This window comes from Urocampus carinirostris, chromosome 16, assembly GCF_059441175.1.
Source record: "Urocampus carinirostris isolate Australia breed hairy pipefish chromosome 16, RoL_Ucar_1.0, whole genome shotgun sequence".
In the NCBI taxonomy this organism is placed as follows: Eukaryota; Metazoa; Chordata; class Actinopteri; order Syngnathiformes; family Syngnathidae; genus Urocampus; species Urocampus carinirostris.
Window position 1 is genome coordinate 3,788,120 of NC_142364.1, and position 25,039 is coordinate 3,813,158.

The 25,039-nt window shown below is 38.4% G+C and overlaps 1 protein-coding gene across 2 annotated transcripts in view; it reads left to right on the top strand.

Annotated features, from left to right (window-relative positions):
• The first annotated feature begins 1,977 nt into the window (after positions 1 to 1,977).
• The window catches only part of grin3a (glutamate receptor, ionotropic, N-methyl-D-aspartate 3A), a 168,062-nt gene continuing 145,000 nt past the window's right edge, over positions 1,978 to 25,039 (top strand). Inside the window, exon 1 of one of the 2 annotated variants that reach the window (XM_088355415.1) lies at positions 1,978 to 2,133. The gene's annotated coding sequence lies outside the window, so the exon portion shown is untranslated. The remainder of the gene's footprint in view (positions 2,134 to 25,039) is intronic. The other variant, XM_088355416.1, reaches the window with a different exon arrangement.

Consider the following 25,039-nt stretch of genomic DNA (forward strand, 5'->3'; position numbering starts at 1 on the left):
CCGAGCCAAATGTACTCAAGAAAAGACCCATTTATTGCTCGCGAGCCATAGGTTCCCGACCCCTGTTCTATGGGAACCAGCACCTTGATTAATGTAATTGTTTCTTATGCACTCGTCTCAACAAAACACAGCAATATCGATTTCCTAGAATAAAATATGTTAAATGTATACTCTCTAATATTTGACCACTAGATGGCACTGTATTGTCTAATGCTGGCAAAAAACTGTGTGAAATGAGCACACTGTAGCAGCAAGATGGGAGAAAAACATAGCTGTGACCTCTTGGAATGGATTCCACTAAATACAAATTCCTCAACCTCAAAATATTTATAAAAATGTACACCAGTGTTATAGTTAGTGTGTTTTTGTCTATTATTCCAATACATTGTTTCTTTTTTACTGAATGAAGTTTTTTTGTACCACTAGGAGGCACTACATATTACACACTGCCCCTTTAAAACAAGCCAGAAATACGTCCAAAATACGTCTTTATTCGGATGAAAAGTGAAAACGGAAAACCTGTATTTTTCAAGTAATTGAAAATTCGATTTTGAATGAATGAATGAATGAAAACTTTTATTTCGAACATTAAAATAAAAACAGGACAAAAACAATGAGTCAACAACATAATAATGTCACATAACATGTTCGAAAAGGGGTAGTCAGAAGCAGATGCTTATTTTCTCTACCCTTCATCTTTCCTATTAAATACATTTTACAAATCCTCCTTTCCTCTTGTGTCTAATATAACAAAATCTCATGGATATACTTATTACATAGGTCAGATATCAATAATTATAATAATTACAATAATCACATATTTTATACACTAATCTTCGTAATACCCTTCCCTCAATGCGCTTAGTTACCAAATGTCACTGCGGCACCAATGATAATAATAACAATAAAAATAAACAGTATTTATAATAACAGTTCTGATATAATAATAGCAACAATAACAACAAGCAGCACGGCGGCGCAGTGGTTAGCGCATGTGCGGCACAGTTCATGTCTTGGGAACCTCCTGCGTGGGTTCAAATCCAGCTCCAGACTTCCTGTGCGGAGTTTGTATGTTCTCCCCGTGCTTGCGTGGGTTTTTCTCCGGGCGCTCCGGTTTCCTCCCACATTCCAAGAAAATGCATTTCAGGTGAATTGGCCAGTCTAAATTGTCCTTAGGTGTGAATGAGCGAGTGAGTTGTCTGTCCCCGTGTGCCCTGCGATTGGCTGGCAACCAGTTCGGGGTGTCCCCTGCCCACTGCCCGATGGTTGCTGGGATGGGCTCCAGCACCCCCGCGACCCTACTGAGGATAAGTGGTGTAGCTAATGAGATGAGATAACAAGTTAAGCATAGTTTTAAACGCAGTATTTCCAATCTCCCTCATATCCCATTTTCTTCATCCCTGTATTTCGCCTGTAATGCTTTTTTGTATTTAAATTTGAACACATGGATAGTTGGACATTGTTTGATCTCATCTTGTAAATTATTCCTAAATTTGACCCCACACACAGACACACACATACTTTTCCTGGTGGTTCTCACCTTTGGGATTTCGAATTGACTATAGCCCCTCAAGTTATAATTTCCCTCTTTCCGAGTGAATCATTTTTATATGTTTTCTGGCACTATGTTTTTGTTGACCTTAAATAACAGTTGTGAAGTGAATTTTTTTATGAAATCATCCAATTTTAATCATTTGGACTGCATGAATAAAATATTAGTATAATCCCGATATCCTACCCTGTGTATGGTTCTTTTAGATTTTAGGTGGGTAATTATTTTGGACTACTTACATAAAGATTTTCGCATTAAATTTGGTAAATTTTCAATTTTAGACGTCTTTTTTTAAGTAAATATAATCTAAAATCAGACCAGATTTAACTCGAATTTGACAATTTCGTCTTTAAATTCCCGAGAGTAAAATTTGGCTTCATAAATCGTCGACTAATTAAGTGGTTGAGAATGATTTACTGGGAACATGAGCCGAGACGAGTGTGTACGATGTCAATCCCTTAATTGGACTTATTTTCAGAGAATTTTTTTGTTTCGCGTGATACTAAAAGACGTCTTTTAACTCGAAGAAAGAAGAAAAGGAAGCAAAGTTTTCGTCATTTACCTTCATCTGTCAGCCGCAGGTAAACAAGCCAGGATTGTTTGACAGTTAGCTTGCCGTTAGCTTCTAGTTTAATAAAATAAACTTAAATTAAAAAAACACAAGGATTTAATATTACTTAACATTACAAACACGGTCATCTTTAAATGCGAAGTTAAATGAAAAAGGGGTTAAGGGGTGAAGTAAAAGCATAGAAGTATATATATACTGTACAGATTTTGTATTTACACAACAGCTCGTCCGCCATATTTGATGTGGCATCGTCTATATAAATTTCCCATCATAGAGACGTTTTCCCCAAAAGTCGTTTTTTAGGAGAATAAACAGAACTATTTATTTCCTCAAATATGTTTTTCTTGCATGAAAGCAAAGATATATTTACTATAGACATATTTTAAAAAAAATAATTAAAATTTAAACAGCTCTTTAAAGGGACAGTGTGTATTAATTAGACCCTTCTAGAAAACACTGTTGCATTAAATAATCAGTAAAAAAATACTCACAGGTCGAGAAATTTGCATTCATTTTTTCATAAGACTCGCTGACATAAGTGTCGGACAAATTGTTGCTACAGGTAGCTGAAAACCAATAACCTTGTGAAAATATAGGCAAAAAAAGAGGAGAAATAGTGTGGTTTGGTCACTTGGAGCTTCTATTGTTTGTTTTCTTCCTTGAGCTATTATGCATTCATTTACAAGACACAATACAACGCCATGGAGTTGTTAAATAAGACACACTGTTCAGTTAATAAATGATCATTAGATAATTTTCATAAAGAACAAACAAAAAATATCTTTTTCAAATGACTGTAAAGGTTAAAATTCTCTTTCTTGTTCATCTAATCTCCTTGTAAACAATTTTTGTTGCTATCAATGACAATAAAAACTATTTAAATTCTAACCTGGTGGTCAGCAACAAGTGGCTCTGGAGTATGTGTGTTTTTGGCGCTCCCTCCTGGCTCCATGGTGCGTTTGGGAAAAGGTTTGATAATGGAAAATTATATGGGTTTTTTTGAAGGAAGACAAACATGACACAAAATATTTTACATTTTCCAATGAAAAGAGATCTATACGATATACATATATATATATATATATATATATATATATATATATATATATGTTTTGCCTTAGTTATACGGCTTAAATAAAGCTTTGATATTTTGCAGCGCCAACATGTTTTAGCCTAACATTTTGGGTTGCCAACCCCACAAAATTGGGAAGAAATCGCTAAGTCAGGCCAGTCTTCTCTCTCGCTGCTCTTTTTCGTGTTTTTTTGTTTTCTTCCGTGGTGGATCCACACAGAATGCACTTAGTTTTACTCAAGTTATTATGTAGATAAAGAAAATGTTGAACACCAAATCACGAAATCCAAAGACATTTTCCTCGGTGTTGGGGTAAAAGACGCGCGGGTTCCCCCCTCTTTTTCGCTTCTTTGCAATTGCTTACAAGCTTTACAAACTTTCTGCTTTGTGGCCAAATGTTTCACCATTTGCAGCTTGTAATCTGCAGAATTTGATTTTCTTTTCAGTGCCATTTTGCTCAGTTTCACTTTCGTTCGCTGCATGTCCTGAGATAGTTTGGACACATGGAAACAATTGCAGAAGTGGTGGGGAATAAAGTGAGAGGAAGGCCCAAATATGGTTGGATGGGGTAATGGGTGCGAAAGTGTGTGTAAGATAGATGTGAATGGCCAATGATAGTTAAGGATGATAATATCGACGTATATGATGCAGAGGGGGTAAACCAGTGTATGCTGTCCGGCCTCTCTGCTGATGAAGGGTTGCATGGCACAGCAACTCAACCTTTGTTGTGCTGTGGGCTTAATGTTCAGTGTCAGGTTGGGAAGAGCGAATAGGAGGGAATTTTCGGTGAATGTGAGTGTGTTCTTCACTTTAGATACCTTCCATGAGGGGGGCATGGATTTAGTATATGGATGGCTGGATAGATAATCTATGGATAGATAGATTATCTATCGAGACATCTCTATCTAGACATCTATCTACCTAGACATCTATCCATCTATCTATCTAGACATCTATCTATCTAGACCAGGGGTGTCAAACTCATTTTAACTCGGGGGCCACATGATAGTACAAACATTCTGTCGGGGGCCGGACTAGTAGCTTAAAGAGAAAGAAAAAGAGAGATAAAGAAATAAGAGAAAGAGGGAGGAAAAAGGAGAGAGGGCGGGACAAAGAAAGAAAAAGAGAGAGGGAGAGAGCGTGAGAAACAAAAGAGATAAAAAAAAGTCGTGGCAGAGGGGAGAAAGAATGGGAGAGGAAGAAAGAAACCCAAAGAGAAATAGAAAGACAGATGGAGAGAAAAGAGAAAAGAAAGTGCAAAGGGTAGGAAGAGAGAAAGAGAAAAGAGAGAAAAGGAAATAAGGAAGTTGGAGCAAAAGAAGTTAAAAAGACACCGAGAGAGAGAGAGAGAGAGCGAGAGAGAGAGAGAGAAATACAAGTACAATGTCTTTGTTCGAGGCACCTGGCCTTGGCAACATCAAGTGGACATATTTTAACCTGCAGCTTGTTTTTCTCTTGCGCTTCTCTGAGCGTTGTCTCGCGGGCCGGATTCAGTCCCTTAGCGGGCCGGATCTGGCCCGCGGGCCGCCTGTTCGACACCTGTGATCTAGACATATATCTACACATCTAGACATCTCGCCATCTATCTATCTAGACATCTATCTAGACATCTAGACAACTAGACATCTATATCTACTAGACATCTATCCAGACATCTATCTTGACATCTATCTATCTAGACATCTATCTACACATTTAGACATTATCTATCTAGACATCAATCTATCTAGACATCTATCTAGACATCTAGACAACTATACATCTATATATATTCATCTATCTAGACATCTAGCCATCTAGATATCTATCTATCTAGACATCTATATCTGTATCCGTCTATCTAGACAGCTATCTATCTATCTATCTATCTAGACATCTATCTATCTGAACATCCATCTATCTAAACATCTATCTATCCATCTATCTAGACATTTAGACATCTATCTAGACATCTATCTAGACATCTAGCTAGACATCTATCTAGACATCTATATCTATCTAGACATCTATCTATCTATCTAGACATGTATCTAGACATCTATCCATCTAGACACCTATCTATCTATTTATCTCTGTATCTCTCTCTATGTAAGTAGATACATAAGTAGATATATTGATAGAATTGATTCATTATTTTATTTATTTTTTTATTCCAAAGAAAAATCAATGAAAAAAAGAAACTCTGGGATCACGGCGTGCTTCCCAACAGAATCTGGCAACTACTGGATTCCAAAGCCAATTTCAGCCATGGTGAGTCAAAAGTCACTTCTTTTTATAGCCCCGTAGACTCAAAACTGAAATGTTTGTGTTTTATATCAGTGAGTATAACTCACAATAAAAGCTTTGCTTTGTTGCTCTTTGAGGCAACATCTAACTTACCTTTTAAATCTGGTTGCAAGCATTGTCCTGAAAAGGAAAAAAAACCCCGAACAAAAGCAAGCTGCAGCGTTATTCATAATAGATGCCGTTATTTCAGTTTTTCTGTTTTTGGCTTTGTGCACTCACAAACAATTCGATCCCGGTTAAGAATGGCGTGCACTCACGTCACTCCATATTCATGCACTTTAGTTCTTTGTCTCTTAGGACAGTGTCTGAAATAACGTCTGCCCGGATGCCTGGGGTCTGCATATTTTAAATCGGGCATACAATTTAGAATACGTCTCCGCCCGGGTGGCCGACAACTTTTTCAAGAAAGAAAAAAAAAAATATTTCGTATTTATTTATTTATTTATTCAAATCAAACGTTTGCTTTATTCCGATTTCGAAATCTTCGTTCGGTTAGGAATTTTTGCTTCTTTCGGCAATTTGCATACTCGGCAGCCAATCAGAAGCCTGCATTAACTAACTTCGTGCTTCCGGACTTTCCCGAGCGTTATAAGGTCGAGCATTTGCATATCATTTTCCAAAGTAGACGCACAGACAACACACGAAAATGAATAAGTGGTGTGAGGAATCAAGCCAAAACCTCGGCCCCCGAAGAAAGATTCAAAAGAAGCGAACAAAATTGATGACAATTGTTAGGGAAAACAACTATATTACAAATGTAGCGTTTACCAAATTGTTTGAATTAGTTATCTGACTCCATTAACCAAACTCAAACTTTATTCTCCTAACAATGCATGCTTGTTTCTTAATTTAGGGAAAATATTGACAAGAGACCGGCATTTCCACACGGGGGCAAATTCATTTTCTCAAAGAATTTAACTAAGTGAATTGCATCAAATTAGCCGAATTATTGTCGCTCGAGGCTTCCTCGAGCCTCCTTTTTCGATTGTACCTCTCGTTCTCCGATCTGATCTTCTGTCTTCCGTCTCTGAAGTTCTTTTCACACGTTGGGGCTTTGGCTCCTCCCCCATGGGCGGGCCAGGAACTCCCCACGTGGCCCCCACCTAGTCGCCACCTCGTCTGACCGGTGCGTCACGAAGGCCCCTCCCATGGGGCGGGTCAGGTGCCAGCTTCACCACCTCCTCGCCGAAAGGCGCCGCCATGTCTAAAAAACTCACACCAACAAAGCTTATCGGAACAACTTCTCCAAACAATGTCTCCTTTCAATGAAGATGAGTCAAAACAGGTACATACTGATGGCAGATGGAAAACAGCGATGTCGTATACACGCAATGAATGTTATAAGTAGATTTATAATAAACTTAATTTTAAAGTGTTGTTCTGTTATATATTCTGGATATCAATCCTTGATACTTCGTAACAATGATATTTTTTTTGCGATGAAAAATGGGACAGGCAACTTTATGGCTGGGCAGGCCACCTTTCAGAGTTGTCTGCCCGGGAATCCGCTAACTTTTTCTCACGAGTTTCAGACACTGCTTAGGACCACCCTTTGTTGCAAAACTTGAGGAATCTTGAACATTAGTGGACGGTGTTAGGAATTTAATATTAAAATGTCCCGTTTACCAAATTGTTCCAATTAGTTATCTGACTCCATTAACCAAACACAAGCTGCATTCACCCTAACATTGCACGCTATGGACAAGAGACCGGCATTTCCACACGGGGGCAGATTGAATTTCTTAAACAATTTAACTAAGTGAACTCCATCGAAATAGCCGAATTGTGTCGCTTGAGTCCCCGTCAAGCCTCCTCTCTCTATCTTCTGCCTTTTCTTCTCCCGGCCCACGTCTTTTTCTGCAAGCGGGTGTGCCGGCTCCTACCATGGGTGTGCCAGGAAAGCCCCCTCGCCTCGATGTCTGAAATGGTCAAAACATCCCCGAGCGTTTCTACGTCACCAGGGCCATCGAGAAGTGCTGATTATCTTATCAGCCCTTTGTCCCAGTTCCCCGCTGTTCCTTTAAACGTCATTCTTCACTAGGTTGCATTGACCTCGCCCCACAGCTCAGCCAGTGAATATCTTTTGCATTTAAATGTAATTTGTATTTGATCGTACAAAATCCTTTATAGTCAAATGTATAAAATCCTTCAATGGCCATTGCTTAGTAGTGCTTTTCTACATTTTCTTTGTGTATGAACTCTGATTTCATTCAGATTGACAGTTGCTGGGCCAAGTCCATAAAAAATGTCTCAATGTATTACTTTTTGCTATACTGGACTAGAAAGTGTGATAGGTCTGCAATTTTTGAACCCAAGGCGGTTTCTGCTCTTGGTTCTTTCTCCATTCTCCAATGCGCAGGTGTCATACAGGCGGCCCGCGGGCCAAATCAGGCCCGCTAAGGGATTGAATCCGGCCCGCGAGACAACACTTAGAGAAGCGCAAGAGAAAAACAAGCTGCAGGTTGAAAAATGTCATCTTGATGTTGCCAAAGCCAGGTGCCTCGAACAAAGACACTGGACTTCTCATCTCATCTCATTTGCCGTACCGCTTATCCTCATTAGCGTCGCGGGGGGGGGGCTGGAGCCCATCCCAGCCATCTCCGGGCTGTGGGCAGGGGACACCCTGAACTGGTTGCCAGCCAATCGCAGGGCACACAGGGACAGACAACTCATTCGCTCATTCACACCTATGGACAATTTGGACCGGCCAATTCACCTGAAATGCATGTTTTTGGAACGTGGGAGGAGACCGGAGTGCCCGGAGGAAACCCACGCAAGCACGGGGAGAACATACAAACTCCGCACAGGAAGTCTGGAGCTGGATTTGAACCCACGACAGGTTCCCATGACATGGACTGTGCTGCACAAGCGCTAACCACTGCGCCGCCGTGCTGCCTGACACTGGACTTGTATGTATTTATTTATTTATTTATTTATTTATTTTTCTCTCTCTCTCTCTTTCTCTCTCTCTCTCTCACCCCTTTTCTCTCTCTCTCTCTCTTGCACTCTGTGTCTGTCTTTTTAACTTCTTTTGCTCTAACTTCCTTTTTTCCTTTTCTCTTTCTCTCTTCCTACCCTTTGCGATTTCTTTTCTCTTCTTCTGTCTTTCTATTTGGATGTCTTTCTTTCCCCCCTCTCTCACTGCTTCTCTTTTTATCTCTTTTGTTTCTCACGCTCTCTCCCTTTTTTCTTTCTTTGTCCCGCCCTCTGTCCTTTCCCTCCCTCTTTCTCTTATTTCTTTATCTACTCTTTTTCTTTCTCTTTAATCTACAAGTCCGGCCCCCGACAGAATGTTTGTTCTATCGCGTGGCCCCCCAGTTCAAATGAGTTTGACGCCCCTGCTCCAACGAAAGCCTGTCCAGTAGAATCCCGTGCCAATAGCACCCCCGTGTGGTCTCTCCGGAATCTGTAGTCATGATATTTATGAGCCCCATAAAAATAAAGCGCCCAGCGGACTGCTTTATCGTCGCTGCTTGTTATTTAGTCATACGGAGAGTTGATTATTAGCAGTGAACATAAAGTTTCTTGGACAATTTTATGATTCGGACCATTGATTTTGAATTGCGGTGCTACCTGAGCAGGCGTGACGATGATGTGATTTAATGAGTTCTGCAAAATAAAATCTTTTTATGACATTGACATTTCGTCCTTAATTATAAGCGGTCTGATGGAAAGCCATTGCTGCAATTAATAGCGTGTATCAATTTGCGTCTTGAAAAATGGAATGCTTTGTAGTTATAGGGCAGCAATGGACTGATATAGATATTTATATTTTCAGGGAGGATTTAGTAAAGACTGTATATATGAGCAGAGGTAAAGACACTTTCGACCAATGTTCCCTGTCATTTTCCTTACGGGTCTGAGCGTTCACGCAAAGTCTGTGAGCAACGCTTGAAACAACAGTGAGCAACAGCAATCCCAAGTGTGGCAACTAAGTCATTAGCAAACATGTCCAAAACTTGACATCAAGTTACATTTTGCGGAGTTTCCGGCAATGCAACCATTTTTTTCACTTTTGAATGAATTGACTCATGTATTATTGCAAAGGTTGTACGGCCTACAAACGTCATTTGTTTTTACAATTCTTTCACAAGATTTCCATTTCTTTTTTTTTCTTGGTATCTTTTGTCGCATAATACATTTTGGGGGGCTTATTTAGTCGGTTGTACGAGACAGAACTGTACTTAATCACATTTTTTAGTGGAAGTACAATGTTGGCAACAAGATTTACTTGATATAATTGGAAATTATTTGAATGCAACACAAACCTTTTTCTTTTTTTAAAAATATCCTTTAAAAAAAATCTCACTGTGTTTATTTTTTCGAGCTGTTACTTTTTGTTCTCTATTTACTTTTTTCCTACATTTCTTTCTTTTCTTTTTTCTGTCTTTTTTCTAAATTTTTCCTTTTTTTCCCTTTTTTCTCAGCTTTTCACTACTTTTTCATTTTGGTATTTTTTCTTTTTTGTTCTATCCCCCCTTCCTTTAAGTCATTTTGTGCATAATTTTACATAATATTTGGTCATGTTGGGATTAAAGAAGCAAAAACAACCCGATGAGCCGTTTAGAACCCGAAAGAGCCGGTTCCTTTTAGTGAGCCGAGCCGAAGAAGCCGGTTCTCTACTAACTTTACTCAACTTCGTTCCACTTCAACTCGACTTCAAAATACCGCATTTAGGACACAACGTCAGGGGAAACCGTGTATTTTGACCTTCATGCACTGTAACTTTGACTTAAGTCGCTTCTTAATGAGTAAATTTGAGCCCTGATTTTTGTGCGCTGGCTAGATTTTCTTGTGCGCAATTGCGCATGCGCACAGCTTAGAGGGAACACTGTTCTCGACCCCCACTCCCCCCAAAAACTAAAATAAAATAAAAATTAAACCTTCGTAGTACATTTTTTATTACAATTTATCAAAAAGGTCGACCCTAGTTATATCAAGCTCTTATATTGATAATATAGCTTATATTAATCTGTTTTTATTATTTTCTTGCGTGGCTTGCATTGCCGCTTCTGGCTATCAGTGAGTATGTGAGTGTGTGTGTGTGTGAATGGGTAGGTGTGAAGCACATTGTAAAGTGCTTTGGGAGGTCTTCAGTGACTTGAAAAGCTCTTTATAAATGCGGACGATTACCATTTACATTTCTTTCTTTTATTTCGTGCTTTCTTTCTTTTCTTTCTTTAGTTCTTTCTTTCTTTCTTTCTTTTTTTCTCTCGTCCTATCTTTCTTTGCTTTATGTATATTTATGTTGTTTCCTTCTTTCTTTCTGTTCTTTCTTTCTAACCTTTTTTCGAACTTTTTAACTTTCTTTCTTTCTACTTTCCCCTTTTCTTTCCCCTTTGACTTTTTGTTTTATTTTTCATTCTATCTTTTTATTTTATTTGTTATTAAATTACTTCTTTTTTCTTTCTTTCTTTTTTCTTTTTATTCTCTCTTTCTATCTTTCTTTTTTATGTATATTTATGTTCTTTCTTTCTTCCTTTCTTTTGTTATAACTTTCTTTCTTTTTGTCTAACTTTCTCTCTTTATTTCTAACTTTCTCTCTTTAATTATTTCTTACTTTCTTTCTTTATTTCAAACTTTCTTTTTTTCTATATCTTTAACTTTCTTTCTTTCTAACTTTCTTTTCTCTGTCTTTTTAACTTTCTTTCTTTCTTTCTTTTACTTTCCCGTTTTCTTTCCCCCGTTACTTTTTGTTTCATTTTTCATTCTATCTTTTTATATTTTATTAGTTATCAAATTACTTATTTCTTTCTTTCTTTCTTTCTTTTGTTAAAACTCTCTTTCTTTCTTTCGTTATAATTTTCTCATTCTTTGCTTTATGTATATTTATGTTTTTTCTTTCTTTCTTTTTATCCTCTCTTTCAATCTTTCTTTGCTTTGTGTATATTTATGTTTTGTCTTAGTTTCTTTCTTTCTTTCTTTCTTTCTTTTTATTCTATCTATCTTTGCTTTATGTATATTTATGTCGTTTCCTTCTTTTTCTTTTTTCTTTCTAACTTTCTTTATTTCTTTTTTTCTAACTGTTTAACATTATTTCTTTTACTTTCCCTTATTCTTTTCCCTTTTACTTTTTGTCTCATATTTCATTCAATCTTTGTATGTTTTGTTTGATATTAAATGACTTATTTTTTCTTCCTTTTCTTTCTTCCTCTCTCTGGTCTCCCTTTTCCTCTTCCGTCTTTCCTTCCTTTCTTCTCTTCCTTTTTCTGTCTTTCATTTGTTCTTTCCGTGTTGAAGCGGTTGATACCTTCTAATTAGCAATGACATAGTAACAACTTCATAATAATAACATTTGTTACTATTTTAGAAATGCATCTCAAACTGGCACCCGTTATCAGTCACTAAAAAAAGTAGTTCTCGGCTTTAAAAGGTCATTGCAATTTCTTTATAAACCGCTAGATGTCAGGATAATCCAAATCTTGATGTCGAGTCCTTGTTGGCCCCCTCAGTTATCTTGAGAATGACGCCTCAATCAGTTCACACGTAGATTTAATCTCCCTCAACTTCTTCTTGAAGGGACAAATTGACTTACCTATCATTTAAATGACACTAATGTATATCTGTTTTCTTAGACATGACCAAAACATTAACATTTTCTGTGAGTTCCAATAAATTGGCATTTATGTCTGATGCTGCCTACCTACACAACCGCTGAACTACCCACATACCAAAATGACTTACCTTAACACTGAACTACCGACCTACCAGTGAACTACCTACCTGCCTACCTACATACATACTGAACTACCTACCAGTGAACTTCCTACCTACCAAGCTACCTACCTTCTGAACTACATACCAACCAAACTACCTACATACCTACTAAACTACCTACCTACCAAGCTACCTACCTTCTGAACTACATACCAACCAAACTACCTACATACCTACTGAACTACCTACCTACCAGTGAACTACCTACCTACCAAGCTACCTACCTTCTGAACTACATACCAACCGAACATCCTACATACCTACTTAACTACCTACCTACCAGTGAACTACCTACCTACCAAGCTACCTACCTTCTGAACTACATACCAACCAAACTACCTACATACCTACTGAACTACCTACCTACCAGTGAACTACCTACCTAGCAAGCTACCTACCTTCTGAACTACATACCAACCAAACTACCTACATACATACTGAACTACCTACCTACCAAGCTACCTACCTTCTGAACTACATACCAACCAAACTACCTACATACCTACTGAACTACCTACCTACCAGTGAACTACCTACCTAGCAAGCTACCTACCTTCTGAACTACATACCAACCGAACATCCTACATACCTACTTAACTACCTACCTACCAGTGAACTACCTACCTACCAAGCTACCTACCTTCTGAACTACATACCAACCAAACTACCTACATACCTACTGAACTACCTACCTACCAGTGAACTACCTACCTAGCAAGCTACCTACCTTCTGAACTACATACCAACCGAACATCCTACATACCTACTTAACTACCTACCTACCAGTGAACTACCTACCTACCAAGCTACCTACCTTCTGAACTACATACCAACCAAACTACCTACATACCTACTGAACTACCTACCTACCAAGCTACCTACCTTCTGAACTGCATACCAACCAAACTACCTACATACCTACTGAACTACCTACTTACCAGTGAACTACCTACCTACTGAACTACCTACCAACTAGTGAACTACCTACCTACCAAGCTACCTACTTTCTGAACTACATACCAACCAAACCACCTACATACCTACTGAACTACCTACCTACCAAGCTACCTACCTTCTGAACTACATACCAACCAAACTACCTACATTCCTACTGAACTACCTACCTACCAGTGAACTACCTACCTACCTGCCTACCTACCTATCTACCAAACTACCTACCATGATGTTATGTAAGGTAGCTAAATAGCGATATGCACATTTGCTAGCTCGCTAGCTATTCATCTAGTTTATTCATGACATTTATTGTCGTTCTTACTTTCTTTATTTGCATCTTTAATTTATGTGAGCTAGCTAAATAGTTTATGGATTGCAATTTAGCTAGTTGGTGGCTATCTATCGATCTAGTTTTTCATCACTTTTCTTAAATAGCTAGCGAGTTAGCTAAATTGATCTAATTTCTTCATGACATTCATTGTAGTTTCTTTCTTTATTTGCATCTTTCTTTCCATCTATTATTTTTATTATGTTTTTTATGGGAGCTACCTAAATAGTTATATGGATTTCAATTCAGCTAGTTGGCTATCTATCAGTTTAGTTTTTTCATCACTTATTTTTTTATTTAGCTAGCTCACTAGCTATTTATCTAATTTCTTCATGACATATATTGTAGTTTTTTAATTTCTTTATTTGCATCTTTCTTTCCATCTAGTTTCTCAATTGTGTTTTTTTTTTAATGTGAGCTAGCTAAATAGTTATATGGATCGCAATTTAGCTAGTTGGCTATCTTAGTTTTTTTCATCACTTTTTTAAATTTAGCTAATTCGCTAGCTATTTATTTAATTTCTTCATGATATTTATTGTAGTTTCTTACTTTCTGTATTTGCATATTTCTTTATATCTAATTTCTTTATTATCTTTTTATGCGAGCTACCTAAATAGTTACATATGTTTTTCTTATGTCAGCTAGCTAGTTATATGGACCGCAATTTAGCTAGTTGGTGGCTATCTATTGATCTAGATTTTTTTCATCACTTTTTAAAAATGTAGCTAGCTCGCTAGCTATCTACTGCATCTAGATTCGTTATGACATGTATTATAGTTTTTCACTTTCTTTTTTTGCATCTTTCTATCTAGTTTCTTCATTACGTTTTTTTATGCGAGTCAGCTAAATAGTTATATCGATCGCAATTTAGCGAGTTGGTGGCTATCTATCGATCTTTCTTTCTATCTATTTTTTAATTATGTTTTTATGTGAGCTATTCAAATAGTTATATAAATCGCAATTTAGCTAGTTGGTGGCTATCTATCAATCGAGTTTTTTCATCACTTTTAAAATTTAGCTAGCTCGCTAGCTATCCACTGTATCTACATTCTTTATAACATGTATTGTAGTTTTTGACTTTCTTTTTTAGCATCTTTGTCTCTATGTAGTTTCTTCATTATGTTTTCTATGTGAGCTAGCTAGTTATATGGACCGCAATTTAGCTAGTTGGTGGCTATCTATCGATCTAGATTTTTCATCACTTTTCTTAAATTTAGCTAACTCGCTAGCTATTTATCTAATTTCTTCGTGACATTTATTGTAGTTTCTTACTTTCGTTATTTGCATCTTTCTATCTATTTTCTTTATCATGTTTTTATGTGAGCTAGCTAAATATTTGTATGGATTGCAATTTAGCTAGCTGGTAGTTATCTATCGATCTAGTTTTTTCATCACTTTTCTTAAATTTAGCAAACTCGCTAGCTATTCATTTTATTTATTTGCATCTTTCTTTCGATCTATTTTCTTTATTATATTTTTTTTTCATTTGAGCCAACTAGTTATGTGGACCGCAATTTAGCTAGTTGGTGGCTATCTATTGATATAGATTTTTTTCATCACCTTTTTTCAATTTAGCTAGCTTGCTAGCTATTTACTGTATCCAGTTTCTTTATGACATGTATTGTAGTTTCTTACTTTCTTAATTGGCATCTTTCTTTCTATCTACTATCTTTATTATGTTTTTTATGTGAGCTAGCTAAATAGTTATGTGGATTGCAATTTAGCGAATTGGTGGTTATCTATCGATCAAGTTTTTTCATCACTTTTCTTAAATTTAGCTAACTTGCTAGCTATTTATCTAACTTCTTCATGACATTTATTGTAGTTTCTTACTTTCGTTATTTGCATTTTTCTATCTATTTTCTTTATCATGTTTTTATGTGAGGTAGCTAAATAGTTTTATGGATCGCAATTTAGCTAGCTGGTGGTTATCTATCGATCTAGTTTTTTCATCCCTTTTTTTAAATTTAGCTAGCTATTTACTGTACCTAGTTTCTATATAACATGTATTGTAGTTTATTGTACTTTCTTACTTCCTTCACTTGCATATTTCTTTGTATCTAGTTTCCTTGTTATGTTTTTATGCTTATTAGCTGAATAATTGTGTAAATGTGGATTGCAATTTAGCTAGTTGGTTGCTATCTATCGATTTAGTTTTTTCATCGCTTTTTTAAAATTTAGCTTACTCGCTAGCTATCTAATGTCTTCACGACATTTATTGTAGTTTCTTACTTTCGTTATTTGCATCTTTCCATCTATTTTCTTTATCATATTTTTATGTGAGGTAGCTAAATAGTTTTATGGATCGCAATTTAGCTAGCTGGTGGTTATCTATCGATCTATTTTTTTCATCGCTTTTTTAAATTTAGCTAGCTATTTACTGTATCTAGTTTATTTATGACTTGTATTGTAGTTTATTGTACTTTCTTTATGTTTTTATGTGGATTGCAATTTAGCTTGTTGGTTGCTATCTATCGATTTAGTTTTTTCATCACTTTTAAAAATTGACCTTACTCGCTAGCTATCTAATTTCTTCAGGACATTTATTGTAGTTTCTTACTTTTTTATTTTCATCTTTCTTTCCATCTAGTTTCTCATCTCATCTCATCTCATCAGCCGTACCGCTTATCCTCATTAGGGTCGCGGGGGGGGCTGGAGCCCATCCCAGCCATCTCCGGGCAGTGGGCAGGGGACACCCTGAACTGGTTGCCAGCCAATCGCAGGGCACACGGGGACAGACAACTCATTCGCTCATTCACACCTAGGGACAATTTGGACCGGCCAATTCACCTGAAATGCATGTTTTTGGAACGTGGGAGGAAACCGGAGTGCCCGGAGGAAACCCACGCAAGCACGGGGAGAACATACAAACTCCGCACAGGATGTCTGGAGCTGGATTTGAACCCACGACAGGTTCCTATGACATGAACTGTGCCGCACAAGCGCTAACCACTGCGCCGCCGTGCTGCCCATCTAGTTTCTTCATTATGTTTTTTTATGCGAATTAGCTAAATAGTTATATGGATCGCAATTTAGCTAGTTGGTGGCTAACTACCGATCTAGTTTACTTTTACTTTTTCTCTCTTTCCTGCTTTATTATGTTATTTTTCTGTGCGCTAAATGAAGAGCTATCTAACTATCTATGTGTTGGAATATTATTGGGAAGATGGAACTCTCGTCACTGACTTTCGATCCGAAAAAACAATGAATTACGCGAGTTCATCTCCCGGGTAAACATACTTAGTTTGATTATCCGCGTCACTTTAGCGGTCTATTAACGTATTAATGGCCTTAACACTGACGCACATTTATTCCGAAACACTTCGTGCCGACGCATCGCAATGACATTTCTACACGGCCGTGTGTAGTATTACAAAGTTCTTGTTTTTCTCCAGCTTGTGTCGGCCCAGTTAATTGTTTTAGCTATTCGGGTCTAATCTTGAGATAAGGCTATTTTTTTTCTGCTACGTGTTTGGTTGACATGTTGTCGTCGCATGTTATCTTCATTTAATCAGAGATGTTCGTCATCTAGATTAGGAAGGGAAACAAAAAAGCTGGAACCGATACTTTTTTGCGACACTTGTATTCGCCCCCTATAGACTAAAACTGTCATGGTTGCCATGGCGCCCAATTGGCCCCGCCCGTGTGGCGCCAGCTGCGGCTCGTTGAAAGATTGGCTTTCCGTCTATTTAAGCTTAGTGCTCTCACTCTTCTTTTGGCAGTCCGTCAACGAACCTTTGCCCCGCAAGACGTGGGTTCTGACTCGGTCCTGTTTCCTGTTGGTATCTCCTGTCTGGTATTGTTCCCTTTTATTTTGTCCTGTTTAATATCGGTTTCAAGTTTCGTTCCTGTCTATTTTTGTCCTGTTTATTATTCTCTCCAGTTTTCGTTCCCGTCTAGTTTGTCCTGTTTAATTTTCATATCCTGCTTCAATATCAATCCTGTCCGTCCCGTCCTGTCCGGTATCGACCCAATTTGTCCGATATTTACTCGGGCAATTGGTGTCGATCTTGTCGGTCTCTGGCTTAGTGTCTCTCCACGCCAGACCGCTGACTAACGTGCATGACTTCCCATTTCCTGTAAAATAAAAGCTTGGGTGAGAAACGTCACGCATTTGGGTCCTGATCTTATTCTGGTTCATGACAGTATGGACTGACCGCATTTGGGTCTTGATCTTTTTCCGGTTCTTGACAAAAACCTGGAAATATTAATTGTCAAATTCAGGATTGGTTTTACATGTAGCTTAATTCTTATCCATATTTAATTTAGCTTGGAATCAAATGAACATTTTTACAATTTTTCTTTAAAGGCCATTAGAATTGCTTGCAATGAGTAAAACATTCTGCTTAATATGGCACTTTGACTTATTTAAGTATATATTGTCTTATTTTAGGGGCAAAAAACAAAGTATATCGATTGTCATGAACCAGAACAGGATCAGGACCCAAACGCGTGACGTTTCTCACACAAGCCTTTTATTTTACAGGAAATGGGGAGTCATGCACGTTAGGCAGTAGTGTGGCGTGAAATGATAGGAAGCCAGAGGCCGACCAGATCGATACCAATTGCCCGAGCAGATATCGAACATATGGGGTCGATACCGGACAGGACGGGACAGACAGGATTGATAATAAAAAAGGATATCGAAAATCAACGATAAAAGACAAACTAGACGGGAATGAAAACTGTAGAACATAATAAACAGGACAAAAATAGACGGAAACAGAACTGGAAACGGATATTAAAGGATAAAAATAAACGGATATAGATACATTTTACAGGGTTGGGTAGGGTTACTTTAACTTGATTACTTTCAATGACTTTGGGATTACTCCAATACCAAATATGCTCATAAAAGAAACTAAATAACAAAAGAAACTAAATATGAATAAAATGACTCATTTTTGTGCAGGCTCGGGGAGTAACGGAACACATGGAACGGCAAAAATGATGTTGGCAAGCTGTTTGGATTTCTTTTCATTTTGTTTCTGTCGCATTTTATGTAAGTTTTGCCAGAGGTCAAAGCCAGGAGAGAAAGCTTACCATGTGTTGTGCGTCATCATTTTATTCATATTAAGTTTCTTTTGTCTTTTATTTGCAAATTTGGTATTGGAGTCATCCAAAAGTAATTGAAAGTGATCCAGTTACAGCACAGGTGTCAAACATGCGGCCCGCGGGCCAGATCAGGCCCGCTAAGGGATTGAATCCGGCCCGCGAGACAACACTCAGAGAAGCGCAAGAGGAAAACAAGCTGCAGGTTGAAATATGTCAACTTGATGTTGCCAAAGCCAGGTGCCTCTCACAAAGACACTGTACTTGTATTTATTTCTCTCTCTCTCTTTTCTCTCTCTCTCTTTCTTTCTTTCTTTCTCTTTCTTTCTCTCTTTTTTCTTTTTTGTTTCTTTCTCTCTGTCTTTCTTTGTTTCTGTCGTTCTTTCTTTCCTTCTTGCTTTCTTTCTTTCTTTTTTTGTTTCTGTCTTTCTATCATTCTTTCTTTCCTTCTTTCTCTATGTCTTTCTTTATTTCCTTCTTTCTTTCTTTCTTTTTTCTCTTTTCCACCCCTTTTCTCCCACTCTGTCTCTTTCACTTTCTGTGTCTCTCTTTTTCTCTTCCTTTGTTGCTCTTTGTCTCTTTCTCTCTCTGTGTCTTTTAACCTCTTTTGCTCTTACTTCCTTTTTTCCTTTTCTCTCTTTTCTCTTTCTCTCTTCCTACCCTTTGCGCTTTCTTTTCTCTTTTCTCTCCTTCTGTCTTTCTATTTCTCTTTGGATTCTTTCTTCCTCTTCCTTTCTTTTCCCCCTCTTCCACGACTTTTTATCTTTTGTTTCTCACGCTCTCTCCCTCTCTCTTTTTCTTTCTTTGTCCCGTCCTCTCTCCTTTTCCCTCCCTCTTTCTCTTATTTTTTTATCCCTTTTTCTTTCTCTTGAATCTACTCGTCCGGCCCCCGAGAGAATGTTTGTTCTATCGTGCGGCCCCCGAGTTAAAATGAGTTTGACACCCCTGAGTTACAGTAACCCTACCCAACCCTGATTATATATATAGATATTTATATATTCCAATAAAAACAAGTTAAATGTATATAAACTAGATAAAATAGTCCCCAAACATACACCATTTTCAATATTTTCCTTCTTTCCAAAGCATGTGTGACTTTAGCAGTTGTATAATGTTTTAGAAGGATTGTAGTTTCAGATGGATAGCAAAGATGAAGCATTTCGATTAGCCAGTTAAGGAGGATACAGATAGCAAAGTTCAAACGTATCCCAGAGGAAATCCAAGCCGAGGGAGAAATTTCTTCCCCGTTAGCTGTTTTTAAAATACTCCCCGTGCGTCTCGCTGTAATAATAAACACGGCAAGTAGAGTGTGATTAATTTCCTGGTGGGGTGAGATGACATTTGGAGCAAATTCGGAGCGCCTTTTGGTATCGATACTCACGCAAAATAATACAGAAATACATCTCTCTCATATCCAGGGTTGGGTAGGGTTACTTTAACTTGATTACTTTCGATTACTTTTGGATGACTCCAATACCAAATATGCTCATAAAAGACAAAAGAAACTACTGTAAATTCCGGACTATAAGCCTCTACTTTTTTCCCAAACCTTCAACCCTGCGGCTTATTCATTGATGCGGACAATATATGTACCGTATTTTCCGCACTATAAGGCGCACCGGGTTATAGGGCGCACCCCAAAAAAATAGTTTTTGGTCCTATTTTTGACATACATAAGACGCACCGGATTATAAGGCGCTACAATGGGAACGTGGACAAAACAGTCAGATAGTTCAGTCCAAATTATTACCCCCTTAACATTCCCAAAGCTTGCAAAGACGCAAATACGTGTCTCAAACACGTGCGGATGCGGTGTCCGTACGATGTCACTCAAATGCATCGTTCCATCATTCGGAAGGTTAAAGTCTTGGGATTCAAGAAATGCCAACCATTCCTTAGTTTCTATTTTCTTTTTCGCTCGCAACTTTACTGTGCATATGACGATAAACACTTGGAATTGAGTTGAATTTAAAAATAGACACTCCATTCCATCCGTTATCTGCACCGCTTATCACAGAAACATCGAGTTCAGTCTGAAGCAAGATACAGGGACAATATAAAACCCGGAGTAGCTCACCGAAGTCGTTGTGTTCATAATAATGTGCAGCCAATGTCCTCTTATATCCGTGAGGGTAGTAAATCCAGGAGAATAAAATATTTACAAATACAGAATAGAAAAAAATGCTTTCTCTATGCCGTCAGCCACGTGCTATACACATTCATCTTTTTTGGCCAATTGCAGGCTTTGTTTTGCCGTTCAAGCAAATGCCAGCCTGTAAATGATAAAAAGGATCCGCCCCTTGACTTCTGAATAACTTTAGCCAATAGTGATCGATTCAAATGATGATTGACACATTGGTTAGCCAATGAAACGCCGGTAAATAAATCCCAGCATACACCGCGGACTACTTGGCGTTCGGGGGAAAATCTAGTTGGCGGCTGCAAGTTAGTTGGAAAATTTTGCAATTTTAAAAAATAAATAAGGCGCACTGTATTACAAGGCGCATGGTCAGCTTTTGAAAAAAATAAAGGCTTTTAGGTGCGCCTTATAGTGCGGAAAATACGGTACTTTAACCGGATTACTTTCAATTACTTTTGGATGACTCCAATACCAAATATGCTAATAAAAGACAAAAGAAACTACCGTAAATTCCGGACTATAAGCCTCTACTTTTTTCCCAAACCTTCAACCCTGCGGCTTATTCAGTGATGCGGCCAATCTATGTAATTTTTCTAACAGCCGCCAGCGTCGCTCGAGTACAAAAGGTAAGATTTAGACCGGTGGAATATATGCGCCGAGGAAGACTGCAACTTCTTAGCTTGTGCACAAATTAAATTAGCGTAGACATATCCTCATCATGCAAATTGCAAAAAGAAAGGCACATGACGTAGCTTTCAAGCTAAAAGCAAACGAGCAGTCCGATAAAGAAGGAAACAGAGCAGGTATCTATCTATCTATCTTTGCGAGCGTGTTGCTAGCGTGTTTTTGAATTAGGGAGCGAGGGACGACGTCTATATGACAGTCTCTTTCCCATACTCGGGAAGACGACTTTGATGACGTCAGTTACAAGGAGGAAGATGAGGACGGTTTACCGTGATTATTACAAGTGCGGTATATTTTCTTTAACAGATTCGTTGACTGTGTTGCGAGCGTGTTGCTAGTAGCGTGTTGCTACCCTTCACAGGCACGGTTTGGAATGAAAGTTATAATATTAGAATTAAAGTTTTGAAAACTCTTTTGGTGTACCGTCTTTCTTTGTAAATATGTGTAACCGATGTATAATATGTATTTGCACCTGTATATTTTTGTAATGTATTATTTGAGACACTTATCCTGATATGTTTTGCGAAATTAAAAAAGAGGGGCGGAGCAAACGCGGGCTGACGGGAAGTGGGGTAAAGCTGAGTGAGACCTGTTGTCGCGGCGGACAATAGTGGATGTATATTTTTCCCACCCTTACCTTTGGAAATATACTTTTTTTTCTTGGATTATTTTCAACAGTACCCGGACTCTGCAGGTCTCCATCAAACCTTAAGTACCGGTATCATTTTCCGTTCATTTTGCCGGCTGTGGTTTTTGGACTGTGTATTTTATATTCAGTTACAATCGCGGGACTTAAAGTCAGCTTTGGGTTACTTTTGTGATTGTGTTACATGTTTTAATGTGGGCGCAAGCGGCTTATATACAGGTGCGGCTTGTGTAAGTACAAAATCGTTTTTCCTCTTAAAATGTGGTGGGTGCGGCTTATAATCAGGTGCGCTCTATAGTCCGGAATTTACGGTAAATATGAATAAAATGATGACTCACAACACGTGGTAAGCTTTCTCTCCTGGCTTTGATCTCTTTGATCTCCGGCAAAACGAACATAAAATGCGACAGAAACAAAATGAAAATCAATCCAAACAACTTTTTGCCATTCCATGTATTCCGTTACTCCCCAAGCCTGCACAAAATGTTGTCATTTTATTCATATTTAGTTTATTTTGTCTTTTATTAGCATATTTGGTATTGGAGTAATCCAAAAGTAATGGAAAGTAATCCAGTTAAAGTTACCCTACCCAACCCTGCTCATATCATTTGCATGCGGTAAACAGCTAATCACTTTGTAGATGTCAATGTCATCCCACTTTTGTGTCCTTACAGAAAAAAGCAATCAGCGCATAATTGCAGCAATTTCCATGACTGATTTTTGAATGAGCCTGCACTCATTCTACCGCTTTAGTATCTTTTTTTATGATTTTGCAGCAACATGAACATCTGTTGTGCAAAGACAGCTAAGTAATTTTGTCACGCGATTCGGTTTTTGTGCTTTTCGTACAAAACGGCATCCACTTATCTTTTCACAGTTTCCTTCTCTTGCCACTCATGTTAACCTCTTAGCTGTAGATTATGGCTTGCCATTATTGTTATTGTTCGCTCCTCCTGTTTCGTCCTTCACGTGTGAATGTCTGAGTCTCGTGATTGAGGTATTATCTACTTTTTTTACAGTTTCCTTCTCTAGCCACTAATGTTAGCCTCTTTGCTGCAGGTTACGTCTCGCCATTAGCTGCTATTGTTATTGTTAGCTCCTCCTGCTTCGTCCTTCATTATCATATACCTTCCGATGACTCGAGTGTATGTCTCTGATTGAGGAATTATCTACTTTTTTTGTTTCCTTCTCTAGCCACTCACGTTAGCCTCTTTGCTGCAGGTTACGTCTCGCCATTAGCTGTTATTGTTAGCTCCTCCTGCTTCGTCCTTCATCATCATATACCTTCAGATGACTCGAGTGAATGTCTCCGAGTCTCGTGATTGAGGCGTTATCCACATATTTTTACAGTTTCCTTCTCTAGCCACTCATCTTAGCCTCTTGGCTGCAGGGTTACGCCTCACCATTAGCTGTTATTGTTATTGTTAGCTGCTCCTACTTCATCTTTCAGTGTCACTCACTTTCTCCAGCTGGTCATTCGAGTGAACGTTGTAGAGTCCCTGGTTTTTCCACAGCTGTTTTCTTCTCTATCCACTCATGTTAAATACTTGGCTGCAGATTGCACCTTCCCACTATTGTTATTGTTAGCTACTCCTGCTTCTTCCTTTTAATATCATTCACTTTCCACAAACTCAAGAAATGCCGTGTGTCCTGTGATTCAGGCATCTTCTACTTATTTTTCAGTTTCCTTCTCTAGACACTCTGTTTGCTGCAGGTTATGTCTCATGATTAGCTGCTATTGATATTTTTAGCTGCTCTTACTTCATCTTCCAGTGACACTCGCCTTCGACAGCTGGTCATTCTAGTGAACGTTGTAGAGTCCTGCTCCCCCCCCACTCTTTCCTTCTCTAGCCATTCATGTTAAACACTTCGCTGCAGATTGTTCCTTGCCACTAACGTTATTGCGAGATACTCCTGGTTCTTTCTTTAGTGTCACTCACCTTCCACAAACCCTAGAAAATGTCCTGTTATACAGGTATCTTTGACTCTATTGTCCAAGGTTTCTCTCTCTAGCCACTGAGTCCCATATTTCAGGGTCCTGACACTTGAAAAATGCTGCCTTGCTCTTGCAATTATTTACTGGCCTTTTAAGTAGCTTCTTTCAGGAGTCACTTATACCAGCTCCAACCAAATCCAGCAAATGCCTCATTTTAGCCTTTCCTGGTGTATCCAACTTACTCGGACCCCAAACAATTTGTGAACAGTTTGTTAAAAAATATATATATCACCAATGTCTTGGATAACCAGTGTTAAGGATGTTGGTGGTGTCACGGTTGCCATGGCACCCAATTGGCCCCGCCCGTGTGGCGCCAGCTGCGGCTCACATGACAGATTGGCTTCCCTGATATTTAAACCCAGTCCTGTCACTCTCCATTAGTCAGTCCGTCAACGAACCTCAGCCCCGCAAGACGTGGGTTCTGACTCTGTCCTGGTTTCCCGTTGGTATTTCCTGTCCGGTATTCCCATTTATTTTGTCCTGTTAAACATCGGTTTCCTGCTTTGTTCCCGTCTTTTTTTTGTCTTGTCTATTATTCTCTCCAGTTTTCGTTCGCTTTTAGCTATTCGGGTCTAATCTTGAGCTAACGGTGTTTTTCCTGCGTGTTTAGTTGACTTGTTTTCGTCGGATGTCATCTTCATTTAATCATAAATGTTCGTCATTTCGATTAGGCAGGAAAACCAAAAGCTGTAACCAATACTGTTTTTCTCACACTTGTATTTGCCCCCTATACATTAAAACTGTCACGGTTGCCATGCCGCCCTATTGGCCCCGCTCATGTGGCGCCAACTGCGGCTCGTTGACAGATAGGCTATCCGTCTATTTAAGCTCAGTGCTCTCACTCTTCCTTTGTCAGTCCATCAACGAACCTCTGCTCGCAAGACGTGGGTTTTTACTAGGTCCTATTTCCTGTACGGTATTGTTCCTGTTTATTTTGTCTTGTTTAATTTCGGGTTTGAGTTTTGTTTCTGTCTGTTTCTGTCTTGTTGTTATTTTCTCCAGTTTTCGTTCCCGTCTAGTTTGTCCTGTTTATTTCGATTC